This window comes from Jaculus jaculus, chromosome 13 (assembly GCF_020740685.1).
Source record: "Jaculus jaculus isolate mJacJac1 chromosome 13, mJacJac1.mat.Y.cur, whole genome shotgun sequence".
NCBI lineage: Eukaryota > Metazoa > Chordata > Mammalia > Rodentia > Dipodidae > Jaculus > Jaculus jaculus.
Window position 1 is genome coordinate 67,335,797 of NC_059114.1, and position 9,483 is coordinate 67,345,279.

Sequence of the window (9,483 nt, forward strand, 5' to 3'; positions counted from 1 at the left end):
ACCCATCAAAATTTCTCTAAATTGTCATTGCTTATACTCTTTATCCTATTTTGATCTCACTCTCCATTGGAGAATCTGTTTTTGTTTTTCAAACAGCAGTGAGAACTGAAGACAACCATATCTATCAAGACAAGAAAAGACAGCTGGCTCCCTGGCAGGAGATGAACAAGCCCTCCCACATTAGCTAGGGCCCAGGTGAGACCACAGAGGTACTGGTGAGCTGAGCAAGAGTGCGGCATCTACAGTGAGCTGACAACCTGTGCTGGGGTGATGGAGCGACACTGAGGATATTCAAAACACACCACAGCAGAAACTCGGAATCTGGATTTAAGTAGACTTAAAACATACCCAGCAAGGCTCAGGGCATTTTGTGGAAGAGGTGGATGGAAAGAATGTAAGAGCCACAGAGTGGAAGGGAATGTCTAGAGACATTGCTCCCTTCCCCCACCCCACAATGACTGCTGCTCTTACCACTCAATATCCACAATCCAGCAATCCCACTGAGGAGGACCCTCAGTGCCATGGGGGCAATGGAGGAGGGAGATGATGGTACCAATATAATGTGTCTATAAAAATTTCTACGTAATAGTAAAGAAATACAAAAGTGGTGAGTGAGCATTCTTGTCTTGTTCCTGTTTTTAGAGAAAAGTGGTGTCAGTTTTTCTCCATTTCACATAATGTTGGCCATGGGTTTGACATATGTGATCTTTATTATTTTGAGGTTTATACTATCTATTCAGTTTATCCAGGAATTTCATCATGAAAGCATTTTTAAATTTTTCAAATGCCCTTTTTTCTATTAATTGAGATGATCATGTGTGTTCTGTCCTTAAGTTTATTTAAGCTGCATATTGCATTTATTGATTTACATATGTTGAACTAACAATGCACCTCTTGTACAAATCTTACTTGGTCATGATAAATAATCATTTTACTTTTCAAGATAGGGTCTCACTCTAGTCCAAGCTGACTTGGAATTCACTATGTAGTCTCAGGTTATCTTGAACTCACAGTGATTGCCCTATCTCTGCTAGGCTTAAAGGTGTGTGCCATGATGCCTGGCTGGATAATTTTTTTTGTTTTGTTTTTTGTTTTTTCAAGGTAGGGTCTCACTCTAGCCCAGGCTGACCTGGAATTTACTATGGAGTCTCAGGTGGCCTCGAACTCATGATGATCCTCCTACCTCTGCCTCCCGAGTGCTGGGATTAAAGGCGTGCGCCACCACACCTGGCTGGATAATTTTCTTAATAATTGTTCTTGAAGTCAGTTTGCCAGAATCTTGCTAAGGATTGTTGCATTTATGATTACCAGGGAAAGTGGCTTTTTTTTTTTACTTTTCAGTTGCGTCTTTATCTAGTTTAGTGATCAACATAATGCTGGCTTCAGAGAACAAATGTAGAAGTGTTCTTTTCCTTTGCACAATGTAGAATGTCTTGAGAAGAGTTGGGATTAAGTGAATTTTAACCCCACAATGCATGACCTACAATCCCTACAGGGTTGGCCTGAATTCCCAAGGAGGGCCTCATTGGAAAAGGGGCAGGAATGAGGGAAGGATGGTACCAACATGTGTTGTTTACATACTAAGTATGTCCATATCTAATAAAAATAATTTTTTAAAATTATTTTTATTTATTTATTTGAAAGCAACAGAGAGAGAGAGAGAATGGGCGCACCAGGGCCTCCAGCCACTGCAAATGAACTCTAGAAGTGTGCACCCCCTTGTGCATCTGGTTAATGTGGGTCCTGGGGAATCTAGCCTCGAACGGGGGTTCTTAGGCTTCACAGGCAAGCGCTTAACCACTAAGCCACTTCTCCAGCCCCAAAAATAAATTTTAAAAAGTTTGATGGAGGGCTGGAAAGATGGCTTAGCAGTTAAGGCACTTGCTTGTGAAACCTAAGGACTCACGTTTGACTCTCCAGGTCCACGTAAGCCAGTCACACAGTGATGCAAGTGTGCAAGGTTGCGCATGTGCACACAAGGCGCGTGTGTCTGGAGTTTGATTTCAGTGGCTACAGGCCCTGGTGCACCAGTTCCCTCTCTCTCTCTCTCTCTCTTGCATAAAAAAGGCTGACTGTTGGGTTTGCCTCACAAAAAGTTAAAAAAAATTTTTGATAGAATTCCACAGTGAATCCATCTAGTCCTGGGCTTTTCCTTGTTGGGAGTCTTAAATACAGCTTCATTCTCATTGCTTGGAATGGGTCTGTTTAAGTTATTAATGTCACCCCTTTGCAACTTTGGGAGGCTATATGCATTTGGAAATTTGTCCATTTCTTTTAGGTTTTCCAGCTTTTGGGAACATAAGTTTTGAAAGTATTCTATAATGATGTTTTGGATTTTTTGGGGGTCTGTTGTACCAACTCTATTTATGCATATAATGAAGCAGACCAAAAATGAACCCAACATGGCTCAGGGAAATCTTGCGGAAGAGCGGGCGGAAAGAATGTCAGAGTTACATGTTGGGTCATGACGTGCAGAGACATTTATCATACTAATAACTGGGGGCTAACTCCACAATGCACGACCCATTTTCATTAACAAGGAGGGTCTAATGGGAGGGGGTAGATCACAGATGAGCCTAAATAATGGTACCAAACTGCCTGTATTTACTGAAAAGAAAACTAATAAATTAAATTAAAAAAAATTTTGTTAATTTGGGTCTTCTCTTTCCTTTTTGTTAGTTTGACTTAGGGTTTACTAATCTTATTTATTTTCTCAAAGAATCAATGCTTCATTTGAGTAAGTCTATGTATTTTTCATGTAGTGTTTGCTTTATTAACTTATGTCCTGACTTTATTATTTCTTGCCATCTACTGGATTTGAGGTTGGCTTGTTTTTTGAGAGCCTTGAGGTGGACTGTTAGTTCATTTACTTGAAAGGTTTTTAATTTCTTGATATGATAACTTACAGCTGTAAACTCTCACTTAGAGCTGCCTTGGTTGTATCTCAGAAGACCTTGTAGGTTGTATTTTTATTTTAATTCATTTCTATGAATTTTAAAATTTCCTCCTGATTCCCTCAATAGTCTTTCATTCACTCTAACATGTATTGTTCCATCTTCAAGAATGTGTGCAGTTTCTGTATTCTTCTTTTTTTAGTTTCTTCATTTACTCTGCTATGATCTGCTAGGGATTACTTTATTTTTTTAAATATTTGTTAAGGCTTATTTTGTCATCTATTATATGATCAGTTTTGGAGAAGGTTCCATGAACTTCTGAGAGAAGAGTGTGCATTCCCTACCTATTGGGTATCTGTTAGGTCCAGCTAATCAATGGTGTGGGTTAGCTCTGAGGTTTCTTTGTTGGTTTTTAGTCCAGATGAGCTAAGTGTGAGAGTGGGGTACTGAAGGCTGCCACTATCATTGTGTCTAGACCTCTGTGTTTTATATGTCCTTTAGCATTTGTTTAATGAAGTTAGGTGCCTCAATACTTGGCATATAATGTTTATAACAACTAATATCTTCTTGATAAATTGTACCCTTTTTAAAAATGAAATGTCACTTTTTGTCTTTTCTGACAAATTTTCATTTGAAGTCTACTTTGATATCCACTCCTGCTTGTTTGCAGCTTCCATTTGCTTGGGAATTTGAATTTCATCCTTTCATATTCAGTTTATGAAGATCTTTGCTGGCTATATAAGTTTCTTGGCAGCAGAAAACAGTTGCATGTTAATTTATTTATTTACTATTTGTTTATTTGGTTTTTTTTTTTTTTAAGGTAGGGTCTCAGTTGATCACAGGCTGACTTGGAATTCACTATGTAGTCTCAGGCTGGCCTTGGACTCACAATAATCCTACCTCAATTGCCCAAGTTCTGGGTGTTACTTTAAAAATTTTTTATTTTATTTTGAGAGAGAGAGAGAGAGAGAGAGAGAGAGAGAGAGAGAGAGAGAGAGAGAGAAAATATGGTTGCATCAGGGTCTCTCTAACCATTGCAAAAAATCCCCACAGATGCATGTGCCAGTTTGTGCATGTTGGTTTATGTGGGTGCTGTTAAATCAAGCCTAATCCAGATGGCTTTGCAAACAAACACCTCTAACTACTTACTAAGCCACCTCTCCAGCCCAGGTCTTTTTAATCTAGTCATTCAGTCTGTATCTTTTTATTGGAGAGTCGAGGGTCATTTACATTTAGGGTTATGACAGAAAGAGACTTATTCTTCCCTAATATTTTGCTGGGAGATGTTCTGGTAGCTGAAAGCTGACTTTTCATTTCCTTTTCACCACAACTTTGCTGATTTGTTGTGTCAGGCATATTATAACATAGTGTAACAATATACAAATTCTGAAAAGCTGACATACACCACAAACATCAAATAATCCAGAAAACAAAATCTTGATTATTTGTCAGAAAGACTTCTATAATACATTTTCTAGGATTTTTTTTCTTCACTAACACACACACACATACACACACACACACAAATATATACGTATATGTATATGCAAATGTATATTATATATATGTTTAAATTTTAAAAGTATTTTATTTATTTATTTGAGAGAGAGAGAGAGGCAGGTAGAGAGATAATGGGTGTGCTAGGGCCTGTAGCCTCTGCAAACGAACTCCAGATGCATGTGCCACTTGTGCATTTAGCTTACATGGGTACTGGGGAGTCAAACCCGAGTCCTTAGGCTTTGCAGGCAATCTCTTTAATTGCTAAGCTATCTCTTCAACTCTAACATGCTTTTACTTTCTATTTAGGATGTCATACATAGCAAATCTTTGCCTAACTCAAGGTCATTAAGATTTACTTCTGTTTTCTTCTAAAATTTTCATAGTCTTAGCTCTTACATTTAAGCTTAATAAAAATTCAGGTGTAATTTTTGCATATAGTATAAATAAGGAATTAAACTTAAAATAGCATGTTGATGGTATAGTTCTTGTAACACCATTGTTAAAGTGGCATTTTCTTCCCACTGAATTGTCTGATACCTTACTGAAAATAAATTTCCGTAAATATAAGAACTGACTATTCAGTAATTCTATTTAAATTACCAAATGTAATAATTATGTTCTTAATAATTTTTATTTTATTTTATAATTTTATTTCTTTAATCTATATATCCTTATGCCAGTATCTTGCCTTCTTGATTACTATAAATTTGTAAATTTGTAAGTTTTCAAAACAAAAGTGTAAGGTCCTAGGTTCATTCCTCAGCAACATGCACACACACACACACACACACACACACTCACACACACACACACACACACACAAAACTAGTTACAATTTTAAAAGAGAAATTGTATTGATTTTATACAACATTTTAAAATCTGATTTGAATGAAGTTGGTATAACTTCTTAGTGTATTTTCCATCTTATATTTTTTTATCCTTTCACTCTCAACCCTCTCTCTCTTTGACTGTGCAGTGGGTTTCCTGTAGACAGCATGATGTTGGGTCTTAATTTTTATCCAGATTGACTTTACCTACTCGACTCACATTTAATACTACTAGTGATGTAGCAACTCAAATCTGTTCCCTTAATATTTGTTTGTTCTTTTGAAGTTTAAGAAAAAATTTTAAATTTATTTTTATTTGAGACAGAAAGAGAGGGAGGGAGGGAAGGAGAGAGAGAGAGGGAGGGAGGGAGGGAGGGAGGGAGAGAGAGAGAGAGAGAGAGAGAGAGAGAGAGAGAGAGAGAGAGAGAGAGAGAGAGAAATGGGCACACCAGGGCCTCTGGCCACTGCAAACAACTGCAGATGCATGCACCACTATGTGCATCTGGCTTATGTGGGACCTGGAAAATCGAACTTGGCTTTGCAGGCAAGTGCCTTAACTGTTAAGCCATCTCTCCAACCCTGCTTTTCAAGTTTTTAAAATCTTCTTGTTCTTTCCTTACTGCTTTTTTTTTATATTTATGAATAGTTCACATGTGCTTTTCCCCATTATTTTTCCAATTAATCTCTAAATGCATAGAGAAATTTCTCCTATTCCTTTTAAAGTATTTTAATTTCATTAATTAATTAATTTGAGAGTGTGAAAGGGAGGGAGAAAATGGCTGTATTAGAGCATAGTAACTCCAGACTCATTCTCTACCTTGGGCATCTGGCTTTACGTGGGTACTGGTGAATCATACCCGGGCCCTTGAGTTTTGCAGGCAAGCACCTTAACCACTGAACAATATCTCCATTCCCCTCTTTACATATTTTTAATTTTTAAAAGTTATTTGCCAGGAGAATGATAGAGAGCAACAGGGCTTCTAGCTGCTGCACATGAACTTCAGACACATGAGCCACTTTATGCATCTGGATTTTCGTGGGTACTGGGGAATCGAACCAGGGTCATTAGGCTTTGCAGGCAAACACCTTAACTGCTGAGCCATCTCTCCAGCCTCAGTTTCTCATTATTTATCGGAGAACCAAACAGTACTATTGTATGGGTTTACTAATTTTCTTCACATAATGTGTGAGAAGTCAAGAAAAAATATATATGTTTTGTGTGTTTAAAAGAGAATGAGAGAGAGGAGAGAGAGAAAGGGAAATAAGAGAATGAGCAAAAGCAGAAGGAAGAAGGAAGGAAGGAAGGAAGCAGAAAAGATAATCAGTGTACATTAAGAGAGAAACATTACTGAAAGCCAGGCATGGTGACGCTCACCTTTAATCCCGGTACTCGGGAGGCAGAGGTAGGAGGATTGCCTAGAGTTCAAGGCCATCCTGAGACTACGTAATGAATTCCAGATCAGCCTGGTCTAGATTGATACCATACCTGGAACTCCCCGTACCCCCCCCCCCCCACCTGCCACTGCCCACCTAATTAAAAAAGAAACATTACTGAGAAGAAAATTAGCAAAGCTGAGGAAACACCTTGGCAAGATCATAAGTGTGTGTTATGTAATGATGTGTAACTTCTTATCAAGGTGGGTGGAAGTCTCCTCATAAGCTGATATCTATGCAGTAAGGAAACTCATGGACACACTGAAGCCATGCTAACCAGACCAAGTGTACCCCTGGGAGTCCTGGTAATTAGAGCTGTCATGTGTACCTCAAACTTTCAGACTTCACCCTTTACCTCAAATAAGGTTAATTTTACCCAGGTTACTTTCATGTGAACACATTTGTTTCTATGATTGAACCTGATAGAGATCTACTTGCACATGTAACAGCTAGTCTTACTGATACAGATCTTCATTTTCAAAGTGAGGCATTTCTCCTTCTAGAAACCGGCCAGTCTTGATTGCTCCCCACATCTCCCCTGTGGGAATTTATGTTTATATTAGTGACTTTGATGTGGCCATAAGGTACCTAACTGCTGTTTTAGCTGTTTTTCCTTCAGTTTCTTTCTTGCAAACTGCTCTTTGAATATTTTCATGGATAAAAACCCTGTTTTCGAGACTTTTGACATGGGTGTAGCTTAGTGTTTTACTTGAGTAGATGGCTATTTCTCAGCATGATTGACATTGTATCATTCATTTGAGTTTTCAAACTTGGCTTCTTTGGCAATTCCTCTTTCCGTAGGTTGTGTTCTCCCCCATCACTTCATGTGCAGGTGTGGTCTCCAGAGATACTCTTCTATTAGACACAGGGTAGAAGGCAGAGCTTAAAGAAAATTGAACTGTTTTGATCTTAAAACCTTAAGCTTTAAGAATGGGAGTGAAAAATCTTTGAAAACATTACTCATTTCTGCTTAAAACATCCCTGGAAGTGAGTCAGTGTTTTATTATTCTGGGTCGGAAGTTATTAGCAGGAAAGTCAAGGAAAGGTTATGCAAACCCAGGTGAAACAATAGAGTTTAACCAGAGTTCTGTGTCGGGTCTTGCTCTAGCTCTGTGAACCATGCTTCTTTACTAAGTGGCATTCTGCTCCCTGATACCAGCCATTGATCTGGAATTTCCTTTCATGAATCTCTGTCTGCACTGAAACAAGAGGGGAAAAGATTTATATTGCTTACCATAGGTGAATTGATAATTGATTACATAAATGAAAAACTGAGGTGCCAAAGTAATTATTCACTGAGTTGAAGTCAGAATCCTACATTACGTAACTAGCTTTTCAATACTGGGCATGGTTATATCCCTTCTTATTATCTGTGCGCCATTTTGCCTGAGGAGGTGGCTCATCAATTCAAGATCATAAGGAGTCAAGACCATGGGGAGTGTTTCATTGTGTTTTATCTAGGCTGTGGTTAAAGTAAGGAAACAACAGTCACAGGGTACCCTCACCAACATGGCCCTTTGGGGGTACTTATAAATACCTATACAAATCCTTTTTTTTTTTTTTGGTTTTCTGAGGTAAGGTCTCACTCTAGCTCAGGGTGACTTGGAATTCACTGTGTCACCTCAGAGTGGCCTCAAACTCACAGCTATCCTCCTACCTCTGCCTCCTGAGTGCTGGGATTAAAGGCATGCACCATCATGCCAGGTGAAATCCTCTTTTATACTATGAATTTTAAACATACCCATTCTCCTACCTCTGCCTCCCAAGTGCTGGGATTAAAGGCATACACTACCATGCATACTACTCTTTTTTTAAACAACAATGATTTTGTTATGTTCCTATGTCCTTACCTTTAATTACTTGCTTTTGGTTCAGACTTTTCCCCCAACAACTTAAAATAAAGCCCAAGCCATATGTGTGGTGAACACAGCAGGATGTGAGAATTACTCTGTGCAATTAAATGCCAGTCTCATTGGTTAAGAAAAAACACTGGTCCTGACAAGGGCTGATGATTAAAAACACCATTATGTGGTCTTCCAAAGCCCTTCTGTTATGGCTCTCATCTGAAGCTAGGCCTGTGTGTGTGCATGCTGTGTTTCTCAATCAGACATACTCTATTCCCCTCCAAGGATTTTGGCACAAGATTTCAGTGGGGTGTTTTAGACACCAAAGCCAGGCACAGATTATATGAAAAGGGTAAGTCTGGTACCCATTTCTGCCTTGCCTTATTTTTGATTAAAAACTAATAATGGCCTGGCATGGTGGCACATGCCTTCAAACCCAGCACTTGGGAGGTAGGAGGATCACCACCATGATTTCAAGGCCAGCCTCAGACTACGTAGTGAATTCCAGGTCAGCCTGGGCTAGAGTGAGACCTTACCATGAAAAACCAAACACACACACACACACACACACACACACACACACACACACACACACACACAGAGAGAGAGAGAGAGAGAGAGAGAGAGAGATTGAGAGAGAGAGAGAAACAACAACAGCAGTAGCAGCAACAACAAACAAACACTATAAATGGTCTGCTGTTAAATGGAATTTCCCCAGAAGCTTCTTGGTAAGACACCTACGGGTATTTCATGATACCACACATGGTGATAATTAGAGCCTCTTTCAAGTTATATATTTGGTTCTATCTCACACTTCCAATACTTGTTCCTATTTTAGCTCTGACTGACCTATTGACCTTGCAATTTGGTACTTTCTCATGCTGGAATAAGCCATTTCTTTTCTACTTGAATTTATCATATTATCCCATGTCTTAGGTCCATTCTAGCTTTTACTAACTCCATTGCTTTAAACAAACATGACTT